Here is a 17,723-nt window from a genome sequence, read left to right as displayed (position 1 = left end):
AGCCACAGAAAAGATTCAGGGGACAGAAAAGCAGCCTTGGGAATCTGAAGAACTCGACTTTCTCAGTTAACTATTTCGAGAAGGCTGGATCACAGCGTATAATAGGGAAACTATGGAAAATGACAGCTGTGGACTTTGTAGTCTTGCTGACAGAGATACAGTATGACCCAACAGCTGTACACGGAACTTGAGCAAACTCAGGTGCAATTTCTTAGCAATAAGGTAATTTAACAAGGGAACAGCTTATTAGAAGAGATTCACTGACTCACTAGTGCCGAGAGACCACAAGAAGATTTCGTCTTTTTTTGAAGAACAGCTTTAATTTCATTTTGAGATGTTTAATTGATATTTAGAACCAATGTTTAGTCCTAGAATTAATAGGATTAATGTTTAATTCTAGAACATTTATGAAGCCAGCCCAAATGGTTGTCTGTGGTGCTACCTTTTAGCACTGGACTCTGAATCTGCTACACACTGTTCTCCTCTCCAGGCCAGCAGGAATGAGACTGCTGGTACGGGCCTCTCTGTGCTCTGAGCACTTGCAGTAGGATGACTATGATTAAATCTCACATCCCAAAACTCAGGAAGGAATTTTTTCCCCCAAATTAGAACTGACCGTGACGTCTGGGTTTTTCTTTTACTTCCCTCCCTTGCCCTTTGTCAGAAGCGGTAGCGATCTGACACAACAGGAGTTACGGTCGTCGGGAAGATAACGCAGTCTCTTAGCTGTTGCAGAGAAACACCCCTGTCAGGTGCCTCATCAACGTATCCTGCTCACCTCACCCTCAGCGGACGAGCAGGAGCTGGGGTTGTGGGGGAGCCTGCTCGCGGGTCACACTTGAGGTTTTTTCACCCTTCTTGGCAGCACAGAGTTTGACTTATCAGCACTAACACCCCTTGCCACTGTGATGGTCTCAGGCATTGCTGGCACTGTAGCTGTTCCTCCAGTGGATGAGGATATAATTTCCAAAGGACTAAAATGGCTTAGTTTAGCTAAAAGGTCTCAATATTTGATATCCAAATAAAACAGTAGTCGGTGATACGAAGGTCAGACAGGTGCTCTACTGGTCTCTTCAGGTCTCTTCCCAAGATCCGTTATCTACTGATGACAATGCACATGAATTTTAATAAAATGTCACAAAAGAAAATGTGGAATAAGAACTTAGACACCTCTTTATACCATCTCCAGTGACAACCAGGCTATTCCACAACCATGTACTCAAGCGGGAGGGAGGGGCAGTTGAAGGATAATAAAATAAAGATGTTCATCACACAACTGTCCAACATTTAAAAGAAGATTTGCACATCCTGACCTGCTAGAGCCTAGAGTATTACTGCCAAAATTAATTTCTTAGAAAAAAAAGTATGAATTTGCTTTAATTAAAAAAAAAAAAAGTGAGAGCTGTATGCATAATGCCCAGATGAGACTCCAATACCCTATTGTTAAATGATTAAATAAGCATTTATAATTAACTTGAAACTCACATGCCTATGAAACTCATGAATAGCAATAGTCATATTAACATATTAACCTGTGTCTGCCTTTGATCTCTACAGGAACTGTTCATGACACAAAGTCATTTCATTGCCAAACTCTGTATTTTAGACCCAGCATTATATAAAGATACTGTCATGGAGCACAGACGGAAGTTGAGTTTGAAAGTTTTAGCTTGCCACACGCAATAATGCATTCTTTACAAGACATGAAAAAGTAATCTCAGTTCAAAAACCTCTCACTTTCCTAATACACTCCTTTGAAATACTGTTTGGAGATCAATATGAGTGAAAAGTTAATGCTCTGATATTTTTCAGAGCACTCTGATGTTTTTGCTGAGCATTAGAATTCTCTGCTGATTCAAACAAGACCAGATTTTGCAATGTCAACTCTGAGATATTTCTAGGACACCACCACATTGAGCTCAACTACCACCCAGCTCATAGGATTTTTAAGCCAACTTCATCAATCCTTAGCCTAGTTTCGAGGAGAACAGAAAGGGAAAGCTTATATTTGGTTATCCATGAATGGATGTGTTGTATTTTCTTGGAACAACTTTTTCTCAACTCTATAATTAACCGTATGCACCTGATGAAAACAACTTAAAGCAGATGTATTTCATGTTTAACTGAAGCTGTGTACATGTAACGGGACTGAGAGGATACAAGTGCTTTTTTGCTTTTTTCCAAGTAGCTCTAATCTGGGGTTTAATCTCTACTTATTTCCAACACCAGTTGTGAAAGTAAACCTAAATGTCACTTCGGGAAGAGTATATTTTTAGTTGAATTTTTTAAAAAACCACTGTAACAATTCAAACAAACCCCACTAAAGTGACTCTACACACCAATTCTGTAAGCTGAGCTCCACTTTCATGTGAATACCTCCACTGACCTCAGCAAGTAAAGGGTACAGAAGCAAATTCTCGTGTTAAAATTTTAACATTCGTTAAAATTCGTTAAAGCGTTCTCCTTTTTCAAATAATTGAATAATTTATATTCACTTCATTCCTCCAAGAGGTTATCCCCAGCTGACGGGTAAGAAAATGAAGCACAATAAACACAGGTGAAGCCACACATTGCTAACAACCTTACCTCTCCAGTTTTGTTACATGGAGCAAAAAAGAGAGCTTTGCAGGGAAAGCACAGTTTGGCATTGCCGCTGAGCTAGTCCAGCTGACTTTGGGGCAAAGCCAGGAGAGTGCCTTCCCCTCCCACCTCCTTGGCCTGGTCGTGTACCCTTGCTCCTTCTTTTGCATTGCTCTCATTTGCATTGGATCAGTCAATTCAATACTGTGTCAATTCAACTTACTAATCCAGCAAAACACCAGCCTAACAAAATGAGTTATTTGTAGCCAGGTTACCAAGTTGAATTGGTGAAGCAAAGCAGTCACAAGTGCCAAAATCAACAGAAAGGGTGAAGTCTTTCGACCAAGTGATTAGGAGAAGAAAAAAAGGGGGACCAGGACCACACCTGCTGGCTCCTGAGCAATTAGCATAGCTCAGCTATATCACTGAACCATGCCCCGAGAGTCTTCCTCAAACAACTATGCCTGTATGGTCTCTTCAATGACGCATGTTGCTATCTTCATTTAGACAAGCTTTAGGTCAATATTTGACATGAACAGTTGCAGTAGACCTTTATTCTTGGTTAATCCCAAATAACTGAAGATTGGTCACCTCCACGCTAAGGCACCTCTACCACTGCATACCCGCACTGCAGTGGTGAAATCTCCTGCCTCCATAAAGACAACAAGATGCTGCGATACTTGCAACAGTGATAGGGAAAGGTTCGAAATGGGGCAGTAAAGACTTCTGCAAGGGTACAGTGCAGGACTTATAACTTAACTTGAACACCACAAAGTCTCCCCAGCCACAGTTGGTGTGTTTTGTTTCGGAGTTTTTTGCTGTTGACTCCCCCTCACCTTAACAAGCATGCTTTCCTTAACATGTCTACATGCTAATTGCCATGACTGTTTTCTGTTTTCTTCTCACTAAAGCACTAGGAGTAATCCCCCCCAATACCAACTGGTCGATATTGAAACTTTCTTATTCTCCACGTTTTTTAAATTTTTCAGTCTTAACCAATGGAATAATTAAAAAAAATTAACCTGTGATTCGGGTCTTCTTCTAGATAATTAATATAGACTTTAAATAAAGTGGGACCCGCTACAGTTCCCTTCATCCTAATACTGTAATGCATCCCCAGCTTGACACATAGCCATTTTTCAATACCCTTTGTTTATTCCTTCATCCAGTCTCAGTCACGCAGAAGCCTTCTCATCCAAGTCAATTAATTTTTCAATTAAGGTTTTCAAACCGAGCTGCTGTACCATGTATATTTCAGCTGTGACGACTGCATAAATACACGCAGCAGAACAACTGACTCAGCAAGCAGCACTAGCTTCAGTCTGAATTATTGTTAACAGCCATGGTGATCTTAATGCTTGGAAGGGGATTAATTTTAGAGCTGTTAACATTTTAGGAGAAAAATTTCCTAATCAGGCAAAAATTGTAAATTTAAAAAAATTATTTCTATTCCCCTACATTTGAAGTCAGTCATGTAAACCAGAATGTATTGATTCTTCAATAAATTCACAGTCTTAATTGCAAAGTACAGTTATAGCTACATTTGCAACATTCATCTTCCTTGCTACCTGATTTTCTATTAAAAGCAGAAAGCAACAACAGTCAGGGTTTTGATATGCTACTCATCCAGATTATATTGTTTTCCATGACTGGGAAGAGCACCGGCGCGTACCTTTGCAATGCTCGGCCGCCTCGCAGTTCTGATTCCCCGCGGTGCTTCTTATATTCCCACAACTACAACTGTAGCTAGCAGACAAAAGTTTTCGACCTGGAGGCCCACGCACCAGGCTCCAGGGGTCTGCAAAAGCGACTAGGAGAAGCAAGTGCCCGTACACTGCACAAGGGTCTGCACCAGTGGGGCCTGAAGGGGTCGGCACTCCACTGAAGGATTCTCGCGGATCACAAACCAAAATGTTGAAAACCAATAAACCACAGTATAAATGACTAGTCATACAAAGTTGTGAATCACATGTTCTCTTAATAGATAAATCTCAACATAAACCGCTCATATTATTTACTGGTTTGTTATTCATTTGACAACAGAAAAGGGTTATTGCTTACACTGCAACATAAACTCGTTTTAGATATTTATAGCTGTAAACACCACTCTGGCTAAGCTCTCTCCCACAGTACAGAATCCCCCAGATGCTTTCACTTCATGTCCTCTGTTTTTTATGCTCGTATTGCAAAACATACATCTGTTTAAAAGTAACACTATCACTAAAAGACTGCTGGCATTTGTAGTTTGACAAATACATCCACTTTCCCATTAACAAGCAGATATGTACAACTGAAAACATCCCTGTGCCTCTCTTTGCTTCCTTGGTGCAGACCTCGACATGAACGTTTTGTAGGCCGTTTAGTCTATGCATTAAGCTAGCATTTTAAAGTATTATACTGGGTTTAAACAAACAGCTGTATGTTTGGAAAGTATTCTACTGCATACAAACAGTATTTAAAGGGGAAGCAGGAAGAAGGATTTTCTAAATAGCCAAATCATATGGATGCTGAACTTAAATGCAGAAGCTGTATTAACAGGACGTACTGGAGGAACAAATAAGCAAATGAAAGAGTATGAATACGTGGTCAATAATAATTCCTGAAAGAGCAAAACATACTCTATTATGCTGTGCTTAAAATGAATACAAGATAAGTAGATGAATGGTTCACATATGCATATATGTACATATACATGCACGCTAAATTAAACTGAAAATACAAGCTACCACTAATCACAATAAAAAGGACAGCATTTACTTAGAAGTTTCCTTGACACTATCAGTCCACTTCACTGCCCTGAAACCCATTCTAAATGAAGTTTAAGCATCTTTAAATATTTTCTGAAAGCTAAGAGAATATGTACTTCACATAGGGATATAATCTGTACATTTTTTGTTTGTAATTAATTCCGTTCTCATACTTACAAAGCAACTGCTGAGAAGAATAACAGGATATAACCGTTAATATATATTTTAAAGGCATTAGCCCAATAAATTAAAAACCTAACTTATCACATTTGGTCATATAAACAGCTCCACTGACTACTACAAGAGTGCTAACCAGTTTGTAAATATGTAAAAAAAATCCTCATCTTTCATTGCGAAATTAACAGCTTTGGGAAATCTGTACATATCCTTTTTTTTTTTTTTTTTTGTCAATAACAGTTATCATTTAGCATCATTTCATGCTGAACGTTATTCTATTTGATATCCACTTGCCTGAACTACTAAAAGTTTCATTGTAAAGTTCAGATAATTTCTGTGTGTTCTTGATTTGTGACATTAACACTGCACAATACAAAAGTAAAGCATTCTTTCCGCTTCGGTGAGCACATGTTCCAAATCAAAATTACTCCTCACTTTTTTTCTCCTTTACATTAAGCCCCGGGGAAAAAAAACAACAAAAAAAAAAACAACAAAACACCTAACTATATAACCCAAAACGTGCACGTGTGTATCTACACACGTTTACAACTTAGATCAAGCATTTTTACAGGAAGGCTGACATTTATTTCAACCACTGATTTTATAACCCAAATAGTCAGTTGCTCTCTTGAGGTTACAAAATTACTTAAGAGAACAGTAAAATGACAGGAGATTGCTGTTACTGTCCAAAGCCAGCCAGAACTCCCAGGCAGTCCCACACCACTGTACTAGCATTACAGACCTTTCTAGCCATCGGTTGGTTGGAAGAGCACAAGATGCACCATTTTAAAGGCTTAAAAAGCGGAGACATGACCAGCTGCACTCTTCCAGGGGGAACTGGACGTCTGCTCCAGGGATACTGACTAGCAATGGAGTTGCCTTAGACTTAGAATAGGGCTTTGGGTCAACTGCTCCAGCCAAATCATTCAGCCGTATCAGCCAATGCCGCATGACAAAACAGTGGAAGTACTGGTTCTATGCGGCTACAACAAAGTCATACAGGTACATCAAAACCCTCCAGCCATATACACAGGGATGTAGTATAGGAAAGACGGTTAAAGTAATTAAAAATCCATTTCAAACTGCCTTTTGGAACAATGTAAAACAGCATATCTGCAGACCCAAATTTCTCCCAGAAACGGCCAACTTATGCTAATACCAACACGTTCAGGGCAAGCAAGAAGGATTTTAACTTCAGCACTGGACCATTCAATCAAAGATTTTCCCATTTGGGTGAGTAGTTAAATAAAGAAAAAAGGTGTCAGGTAACAATCATTAATAACTGTTACGAATGAAATATCCTTTAACATTTGAACTTTAAGTTCCTCTTCCTACTGTCAAATTAATACTAAAATTGGGCTGAAATTATTTTGTAGTTATATTCATATGGACCACAAAATCCTTCGGATCACAAGTAACACCTACCGTGCAAGATGATCCCTCACTTAAGCGCAGACACTCTTGCTACACTCACTTAAAACATGTGACAATTTCTTATATGACCTGCAGCACTGAAACCAAGCAAAATACATTTCATATTCTTTTAAAAGGGTATACTTACATACAAAACATTGCTGTCTACTTTGGAGGCTGCTTCTGAGATTCACTTTTATTAGTGCCATGTTAGGACTGCATTTAGGTGGGTGGAATTTTTTAACCTCTTTTCAGCTAGGCATCTCAATGAACATATCTTCTGGTGTCACTGCTCCAACGCTCTTAGAAGAAAGGACTTCTACAAAATCAAATAGGTATCTGTAAGGCACAGTGAGTGAGATTTCTTGATTCATTTGTCAGGGATGCTGGGCAGAACTTGAAATCAAAACAGCCAGTGGTAGGAGCAGGTGGCTCTGCAGGCTGCAAGCTACTTTTGAGCCCTGCCTATCCTCTTCTGCAAATTAGAGGGGTTTCCTGATAAAATGTAAACAACCTGGGGGACTATCTGTTACACCAGCCATAACAAAGCCTAGAGACTGAAGATATGTGGCCTTGGCCTAAATAGCTCTCTCATTTCTGCTGCCCAGGCTACATCGGCTGTACGGGGAACGGGTCTGTGGGAAGCAGACGTGCTTTCAGCAGGAGCACCCTCCTTCAGGCAGACAGAAGCCCTGCAGAGCCTCTTCACTGGCCTGGGTCCCTGGCACAGCGCAAGGAGGTGCAAGGGGCTGATGGTCCCACCCAGAAATCTTGGTTTGGGTTATTTTTCATCCTTGTGCTAAGCTTTCATTTAGCTTAAAACAACTGCCTCTTTGGCTTGATGAGCTACTGCTGAAATAACTTAGACAAGATATATTTAGTACGTCAGCTACAAATGTTCAGAGCTGCTTGTCAAATACCTTGCTTCATATTTAGGTAGCTTTGCCCTGTGGTCCTCCCACACCCAAACTCCATCCTTTACTAATACATCTTATTTAAAGAGGGGAAAAAAAGAGAAAGCTCAGCTGGATATAAATTCAATCAAGAGATTAAATTTAAAAACCTGAAGTAAAAATCTGAAGTAACTGCATTTACAGTAAGCCTGGAGAGCAGAGCAATAATGTCCTGCTTAAATCTCAGTTTATTTGTGTAAATAGCAATTACAGTAAATTATAGCAAATATGTTCAAACAGCAGCCCTGCTGCAGTTAGTCCAAAAAAAATTTTTTTTTTGCCTTTCTTTGCAAAAGGCTAAGACAACCCATCTCAAGTTTCACGTGAGGCTGCATCAGTCTGCAGAGAAAAATAAGTTTGCTTCAGAAGTTCATCTTACAGACTGCAAAGAAATTTGAAATTGTCTTTTAGATTACAACTGCTCAGTTTTCAACAGATTCATTGCATTTGCTGCTACACGAGCTCCTGAAAGGAGCTGAAAACTACTGCTGAACTACTGGAGTTATCTATTAAGATAACACCAGTGGGTTTGCTTCTTGGTTTGGGGATTCTTAAGAAACAGATACTCAAACTGTTTGGGAGAATGAGCTCCAAACTAGGAGAAAAAAAAAATCATGCAATAACAGAAGATGACACATAAAGACAGGGCAGGATCAAGATTTCATATGATTTAAAAGTTAAATTAAAAGCCATTGAGAGATTTATTCTAACAGTTTGCTAACTTGCATAGGAAGTATATAACGTTTAACATTCACTGGGACTTTCAACTCTTATCAAATAAAAAAAAAAAAAGCCAAGAAGAGTGACTGCATCCTTGTGAATAGAAAAGTCTTTGGGCAGAATCGCTGAGGAAAATGGACCTGAACAACAAAGGCAGAGACAACTAACGCAGCTGGGAGCCAGCCTGGTCACCTGCCACATCTGTCAACTTGAATAAGAGGGGATGAGACAAGATGACATGAAAAGGTGGGCATTCTCCACTCCATCCACTACTACAATAAATGAGAATGAGGAGAGATGCTTACGGTAAATTCCTAGGTCTGCAGATGCTGTTCCTCCATCTTGCTGGAATATTAAAAGGTTCTTCTCCCTAAATATTGCATTCTCTTCCTTTTGTAAGTCTTTATCATATTTCAGTGATTCTAGGTTGTCTGCTGTGATTTGCAACTTAGACTCACCTTAAAATTGATCCCAGTGCATCAACAGAAAAACAACGTAAATAAAAATTCTCTCGTTGTTGTACCAAAGAGAAAAAAAGACCTATGCTTTGCTACCGGCACTGCTTGCTGCTATACCAACAGCCCTGCATTCCTTACCTGCTAAGTCCTTTAGGATCTAGGTGTAAGACAGAGCATAAGCAGTGCACAACTCTCGTTTCTATAAATAGCAAAGAGCAGCTCGGGTTCCTTAATGCTCTGCCATGGGGTTTCACCCCCATCATCGGACCTACGCACTTCACTGACCCCATCTAAGACTTGCTACTCTTCCAGAGCACACCTGCCACACATACTGTCAGCACCTACCCTGAAGCATAACACCCTGGCCTTTTAACTCTCATTTCCCCTTTGAGATCATCTGCTCCATTTTATCTATTACAGCACATAGCTGTTTAAGTAATCTTCATGAACATGTGGGGTTTGTATATGCAAAACATCACCTACCCTTGGATATGGGAGTATTCCCATATCCAAGTATTTCAGGCTGTTATTTTTGATTTGTACAAGACTAACTTGTTGTGCCCCAAGACACTTAAGCCCGAGGGCTGCACGCAGCTGTGCTGTTACAGGCTGCACAAGGCAAGAAGGGGCATCTCAGCTCAGGGCCTGGCACACGTGCCTGTAGTGTCACTCGCTAGTTCTGGCCTCCGGCCTCTCCAAGTTACCATCAGCAAGCTGACAGCTCAGGGATGGCAGCTAGGTAGCAGGGAAGTAGGAGGGGAAAGAAAGAAGACAAAAACAAAAAACAGGGCTCTGCCTTTCTGTTCTCACCAGTCAAGACAGGCTTGAACAGACACACAAACACTTCTCTACACATTTGATGCTGCTCAGGGAGTGAGGGAACATTACACCCCTCCCTCCCTCCCCGCAGAGGCACAGAGTGACTCATAGAAGGACTGACTTCATATCATACAAGCATCAAAAAATCAGCAGAGCACTGGGGTGTGGGGGCATGCATGTGTGCGAGGAAAGTCAAACAACATGCCCTGAGACCACCTGAGGCGTGCAAAACACTAACTCCACTCTCCTGCTATGTGACCTAGGAAAATTTCTTGGCTCTCAAGTCTGCATGCACTCCAATAGATCCCAGTCCTGTGCTGGGAGGAGACCTACGAGTATGCCATCCCCTCTGACTCCAGCAGCTTGCTTTCCGCAAGAAGAAATTCTGGAATAGCTGTAACCCATCTGGGTCCTGCCCCAGCCAGAACTGCAAGGCATGTGATGGGCTCCTCATCCTCTGAAGCTCTAGCATAGCTTGTGTGACAGTGCTCAGCATCTTGGAGGTTTGCTGCAGTTTTTAAGATAAAACCAGACCAAGTTCCAAAGAGAAAGGCATTCAATGCTCTAACATGGCTCTTGCAAACACTTAAGTAAACCATAGGCTAAGTAGCTAAACAAGTGCTAGAGGATAATCTGCACATCACTTTAAGGAAAAAACAAATAGAATAGATTTGCCACTTGCAATGAAGAATGTAGTGGGGGACATCTATACATCTTTGAAGAATATCAGCAGTCAGATGTGAAGCAATACCTAAACGGAAAACTAATGAACATATCATGCTTAAATGCAAACTGTCTGTGCGTCTTAGCTGTTTTTTTTGTCCACTCCTTAATGCTAAAAATCTTTATTTTAATATAGATGAGTGTTTATAATCTTAAATGCCTGAAGATAATGATTTTTACTAGTTTAATTATGCTCCTCATGGCCAGTAAAACATTCACTAGCTTTTACAAAGGAATGTTCTACTAAGAAGTTGTATTTGAAATGCTCACTGGTTCTGCAAGGGACAACTCTTAAGACTGTATCACTTTCAGGTTAAGGAGCCTTCTGAAACAGTAAGCTTTAGCAAGCCAGGAAAATGGAAATATTCTGAGTAATCTACATACTCCTCTATGAGTCTCAAGGCTGAAGGAGTTCATGTTCCTATGTCACCAGTGTACTTTTGGGAAAAAGCCAAGCAACATTTGGAGTCTAAGATTAGGCTCCTATTTTTGAATGCTTTGGCCTCTGTACATCTAATAAGCTAGTTCTGAATTGTTTAAATATTTAGTACATGGGAATACAACTAATAATTAACACTAATGCAATTTCACTTTGAAGTGTCAAAGATTATACATAATTCAAAAAATATTTACTAAAAGTTCTTCATGCTAAATCCTACTTGCGTCCAGCTGCTGAACTGCTGTAAATGAGAACTCAAAGAGCGTTCTTTTAAAATATAAGCAAACGAACTACAACAGCAAGGTCAACTACACTAACAATGTGAGTAAAATCACCTATTATGCCTAAGTTCTACAGACCGACAGTCTTGATTTTCAGTGTCTTGGCTTTTGCTCTACTGGGGTTTTTGTCAGACTCAAAAGCACCATAGGTAAGGATGGCGTATAATAAATAGAGAGACAAAATTCAAACCTTATGCTTACTAAAATTTGAAGATTTAATCAACCTATGCTTTTAAATAGAGCACATCTGTTAAACTCACAGTTTACCAAAGAACTTCAAGAAAAAACACAAGATAGGGGATTTCAAATTATTCTTACTTACATCTAATCTGAAAGATCTTACATTCCTATTTACAATTCAGGTGTAGTAAAAATAAGAGTCCTTTCTTCACATAAGTTAGTCTCAATAAGTAAGTGAATAACCCCCCAAACAACCTGACATGCAAGCAACTTAATTCCAGGAGTGCACCTCTAATGGTAGTTTTAATGTAGGAAAAACAGCTGTGAAGTTCACCAAGTCACCAGAGTCCTTCAGTTTGCAGACTGGGTTTGCCCAGGCTTGGAGGCAGTCCGGTAGGAAGGAAACTGGCTAAGCTTTACAAGGAAGAAAGGATGACACATATACCCAGCGTTCAAGGGAACAGAGCACTGGTGTCCACAGAACAAGTTTTAGTCCTGAACAATCCTTATGTCAAGGAGCTCAGCTGTATTACATGTCTGTCCAACACCCTCTTCCCCATACTGCTTTTCCATGGAAGAGGTGCTGCAGTACTACACATAGGACCAACCGAGAACCAAGGGCCTGCAGAGGAATGGGAGTTTCCATTAAGAACCTGCCCCCACTTTTTTATATATGTGGTGGGAAGGAGGGAGAGAGATTGATAAGGATCTGATAGCTTGTGAACTGTATGGTGACCACATAAAAGTATTTGTTCACTTATCTGAAGGCATGACTGGTTTGGTAGGCTCAGACTCCCTAGGCAACATGTTCACCTTTAATTCAAAGCTAGGTTAAGGGGGCTCACAAGCAGGTGAGAGTCCGAGGAGCAGAACGGCCTTGGGAGAACGAAGAGGAATTTGGAGAGACTCTGGCCTCTGCCAGTTTTCACTGCAGAGCCCCTCACGCCTGTTTTAGAGGCCACCTCTCGCTCTGCTTTACAGCTCCAGCAACAAAACAAGAAGCAACTTGGAAAACCTCAGCAAGCTGGTTTCTTCACAGAAAGATATTTTACACTAGGTTCATTTTGACGAATGGTCATTTTCTCATTTGTGAGTAAGGATGCGTTGCTATCTGGATTTTTTTGTTTGTTAACTGGGCAAAGTTATCAGGAGAGTAATACAGCAGTTATTCAGGATTTATCATAAACTGAAATAAACATTTCCTTATGCAAACCCGTCCAACGAACCTGCCTCAACAGCACGGGGAGCACTAGGTTACAGCGTAAAACCAGACGAAAGGAAACAGTCACGCTGAAGCCAAGGCCATACTAGACACAAGGAAGATATTCCTGACTTTGCTTCTCCTGCGAGGAAACCGTTGCTTTTTCTCAGGTGGGCTCTAGACTGATCAGCAGTCCCATAAGCTTACAAAGCACCTCAGTGCAAAGCAAGGGTTGTTGTTTGGTATTGTCTAGCCTTGCACAAAGGAAACGCTGCCTCTTTTTACTTCAAAAATAAAAGGAAAGGGGGAGGGCAAAGGAAAGCTACGCAGATTACTGAGACATCTAATTATGCTTTGCTTTTTTAACTGTAATAGGTTTGCAACTTTCTGACAAGTTCACAAGGATAAAGACAGTTTTTACTTTTGCATTATAAACTTTCACAGTCAATACCTTGACAGCTAGTGAAACAGACAACAGGTTGCTAAGATTTTGCAATGCACCAAATTCAATCTGTAGGTGGCCTCTTAAAAGCGGCACTTTCCCCCTTGAATAGTTTACTACTGAATCTCTTGGTTATAGGGAGGGGAATGAAACAGTCCGCCCCAGCAGGACGTGTACAAATAGTCCATTGTTTCTCACCAAGTGCTTTTGTCGTGCTTGAGACCAGAGGCAGAGTAAAACTCAGTCACCACAGGAGTTCACCATATTTTGTTAATGTACACCCTCGCATAGTTTACTGCTATGAGTAAAACTATTAGCACCCCACATTGCTTCCTTCTCCTGCACAGAAAATGTAATTTTTAAGATATGTGATGTTTAAGAGCAGCCACATATTAGAAAGACAACAGAATTAAATGAGAAGTTTATAATTTCTAGGGCAAAGGCATCCTTAATAGAAGTACTGGCTCAAGAGACGTAAAGGACAGTGAGAACTAGCTTCCCTGCAGTCAAATTAAGAAACCACAGTTTCCATTTTACAATTGCTTTGTTCCAGGGCTAAAACACATGATCATATGGCATTAATATGGAGTGAAGAAACCCGGTCAGAAAGGCCTTAATCAGATTATGATTTTAGACAAATTCTAGATCAGTACCATTTAGTCTGGTAATTATAAATGGCAAGCAAAATCTCATTATATCTGACATTTTTGGAACCTGGAAGGTTCTCGATATTATAGCTCAACACCAAGAATATTACTCAGTATCATATAAACACGGTATATTTAAGAACTAAAATGTGACACAAACTACCCCTCAACAACTGGACCCAATATTGTAGTGTAGCTGCTTTGAATCACACCATCCATGCACAGCAAGCCCAACAGTAAAGGAGGACCTGGAGGTAAAACGACCCTCCAGTGACCAGGCAGAAGTAGAACGCTACCAACCTCCACCTTTCCCCTTGCCAGCCAGACACTAGGCATCGGTGGCTTGCAGCAGTGCCGTGAGCGGGACAAGTGCACTGCAAGGGACTCCGCTTACTCTCCACGCCTGCCAAAGCTCTTCCACCTGGCCACAGTTCCTCAGGAGCCCTGGGGGTTTTGTGTCCAGGAAAAAAAAGCGACAGCACTGTTCATTTTAGGACTGCTGCTCCCTGGCATTTGACTTGCCATTCAGATCTTCTATCTTACTCTCACTTCTCTTCTTTGCAAATCAGAAGTGTTCTTGCAAATATCAAATAAAGCTCTAGAAGTATAAAAATGTTGCACTGCAGATTGCTGGAGACATAATGAGGTGTTTTTACATCACCTGTCTTAGGCTGCCAGGAGCATTTAAATCCTATACCTCCAGGGAAGGTCACCATTTTTTCCACTGAAAATAGAAAGAATACAGCATCCTTACTTTGGTCCTCTGATTTGCAAGCAAGTTAATGACCACAATAGCTTAAAATATATATGGAACAACATTCCATACATCTCCATGAAAGTATTTGCAGCAAAATAATACTGCAATTAAAAAAAAAAAGTGTTTGTACTGGAACAGTCTCTCCAAAAAGTACTTGGTAAGCAAAGGGAAAAGGGAGACTGATTAACAGAGCAGAATTCCCTTCAGCTGATTTGAATTCAGCTGTATTCATTTATTTAACAGATGTCAAAGACAGCAAACCATTATTTGTCAGTTTAGAGTAACTTCACATAGCAGTCTTTAACCCCTAGTGGTATTATCTCCCTTTGCTTTCTGACCACTACAAAGAGGCTAAAAATCAGCCTATTATCAATACTGATACCTCGATGAGGGTGAAAGTAATGCAGAAAAACCCAATAGTTTTCCTGGAAAACTACGTGATACTTAACAAAATACACTGAGGCAGTGGAATTAAGTGATACTCTTGTTTTCAGATGTTGCAATTCCACTGGCGTATAATCTTTAAATCAATCTACACATGTACTGATACAAACAAGTTTGCCTATATAATTAAGACTCCTGCATTTTAGGCATTCACCTCTGCTTTTATTTTTACCTAAAAAAGGATACACAGCATTAAGATTTTACTTATCAAGATCTATATAGTTCCCTATCTTGCAACCATATGTTTTTTTGCCTGCTGTCTGCTGCATTTAAAACAGAAAGCAAAGTGGATGCTGAATGATTTTCTATAGCAAGAAACATTCCTCAAATTGTGCTGCAGTAAATTATCCCTTTCTGTACCATCCTGAAAGAGTGATCTTGCTGAAAGATGTCCTTTGAGAAAACACAGTGAAAGAGTAGTATGGAAAAGATATAACATTAAAGTAGCCTGGAAACTAGTTTAACAAACAATCTATTTTTCTTCCATGCTTAACAGAGAATATTATCATCATCAAGACACTTTTTAAAATCAATTGGATCCCACTTTTCCTTAGAGTGCTTTCATTCCTGCTGCCTCTAAGATTTTTTCAATAATGGCTGCATTTGCACCTCAATTACAGTTGACATTTGAGTTAACATATGCAATAAATGCTAGTTCAAGGTAAAAGTGCCTTACTTAACAATCCCCATATATGAATATAAAGGATGTATCCCCTTAATCACAGTTAGTTTGCCCCCCCTCTGCCCCCAAGAAACCCAATCATGAGCAGAAGGCAGAGCTGTAACGCTGCATTTGTTTACCACAGCTTCAGAAACAAAGGATAGTAGTGGGCAAGCTTTCAAAATACAAATTCTTCTGCTGTGAGAGTCCCCCTGCTTTCAATCTGTTACAGTTAAATGTGCGTGCCCATTAAAATCATGTTTTGCACAAACACAGCTTAAAGAGCAATGAAATGTTCACTTTCAAGTAAAGTTAATATGGTTGCTCACAAACCAACCTGCTACAGCCAAACAAAACAGGAATATGGTGATACAAAAGGGACACCAGTTACCTGTCAAGCATAACATAAATCAAACCTACCTTACTTAAATTGGCTTAGATCACCAGCTTGGTCTTTTTTTTTTTTTTTTTTTTTTTAAAAGGCTGTTAGCTGATGTAAGCATCTGGGTAAATGACCAAAACTTTCACAATTTTGGTAAACAAATTAGAAAATTACTGAATGGATGCCTTAAATTAGGCTTTCTTGCTCAACTTAGAAAAGGCTTACCAATCACATTAGCCTGTGTTTATAAGCTATACCGTTCATGTGACTTCAGCCAACCTATTTTCAGAAGCGGAAAAGCAGCTGCATGAGTAAAGGAAGGGTAAAATTAATTCTTCAGAAAATGCCTTCATGGTCTGCATCAGCATTTGACTGAAGGGACTTTTCTGGAAAAACAACAACAACAACAACAAAAACCCCTTAAGTACTGCAACTCTCTTTTTTCCTCAACTGTAACCTTTTTTCCTCTACTGTCTTTGTACTTTGGGAAGGGGAAAGGGACAGAGGGAAGGACGTGCGCAGTTTCCTTCTGAGAGCAGAAATCTCCTCTTGGCATGCACTGCTGGAAAACAGCACAGATGCAGTTAATCACATGGAAACAAGGCGTATAGGAGTTTGAGGTATAATTCCTTTCCTTTACCATTTTTAAACTAGCCACATTTTTCTCCATAAGACATTTGTGATGGGTAAATAAAAATTCAATTAGCATTTTAAGTAAGTTAACTTGTAATGTACAATGGGAATATGGCAATCCCACGTTCAGCTGTTTCAGAATTACTTCCTACTGCAGCAGTGCCCAGACCGACCCCTTTAGGGACCCAAGATCAGGCACTCTACTACATAAAAAGGATTAGCATCAAGGAAACAAACTGCTAAGGCAGTATTTTTCTCTAAAGTTTTGCTAAAAAGAGCTAGAGGGCCGTCAGTTCAGCACCTGTCTTGCTATGCAATGCTATCAAGCAAGGTATCAGTGCTACCTCACTATTGCTATACTGTTTGGATAGGAGGAGAAAAACCTCTGCTAGGAATGTTCATATTCATGGGTACTTCAAGCACAGATATTGCTGCGTGCAGCAGCCTCATGATTCTATTAAGCGATTCTCCACCCTTACAGGATGTAATGTTATGAGGAGAGCTTTACATCTCAGACTCAGGAGTGCTGATTATGACTTTTCCCAAGCCCTGGCTTGCTACTAAAAGGCCTGGTGATGGGGGGATGTAAAGGGAAGGAGGAGGGAAACTTACTATGAATACAGGTTCATGATGACCTTCTTAAGGTCCACCTGAAATTCTAAGTTTCTTCTCTTTTCAGATAAAAAAAAAAAAAAAAAAATTATTTCCTCTCTCTTCTTAGGCCCAAATATAAGTCTTAGCAATATCATTTAGATAAAAAAAGCACAAAGAGTCAAGCTCTTCCTGCATTTTAGTCAAACTGCTGTCCATCCAGCTTGGATGCTAAAAAGAAACTCTCATTTTTGTACTCCAAGCACATATCTATTACCAAAAAGATAAGATGGGGCTTAATATCTACAATCTTCCTAACACAGCTACAAGAGAGTCGTACCATTACAAAAACAGTTAGATGAACAGTTATTACAATTAACTAAGACTTCAGTAACTTTCAGTTCACATCTTTTTCTGGTTATCAGACAGAAAAGTGTCTGAGAAAGTATCTGATAAAATGAACTTTTATTTAATT

At 39.9% G+C, this 17,723-nt stretch overlaps 1 protein-coding gene across 4 annotated transcripts in view; it reads right to left on the bottom strand.

Moving 5' to 3' along the window:
- FAM171A1 (family with sequence similarity 171 member A1) overlaps window positions 1–17,723 on the bottom strand; it is a 91,976-nt gene that overhangs the window by 46,619 nt on the left and 27,634 nt on the right. Inside the window, exon 1 of one of the 4 annotated variants that reach the window (XM_068934693.1) lies at window positions 7,066–7,238. The exons of the other annotated variants lie outside the window; for them this stretch is intronic. The gene's annotated coding sequence lies outside the window, so the exon portion shown is untranslated. Of the gene's footprint in view, window positions 1–7,065; window positions 7,239–17,723 lie in introns of those variants that run through there. 4 annotated transcript variants of the gene reach the window in all.

Source organism: Struthio camelus, chromosome 2 (assembly GCF_040807025.1).
Source record: "Struthio camelus isolate bStrCam1 chromosome 2, bStrCam1.hap1, whole genome shotgun sequence".
Taxonomy (NCBI): Eukaryota; Metazoa; Chordata; class Aves; order Struthioniformes; family Struthionidae; genus Struthio; species Struthio camelus.
The sequence above is the reverse complement of the archived record's forward strand: the minus strand, read 5'-3'. Positions and strand labels throughout refer to the sequence as shown.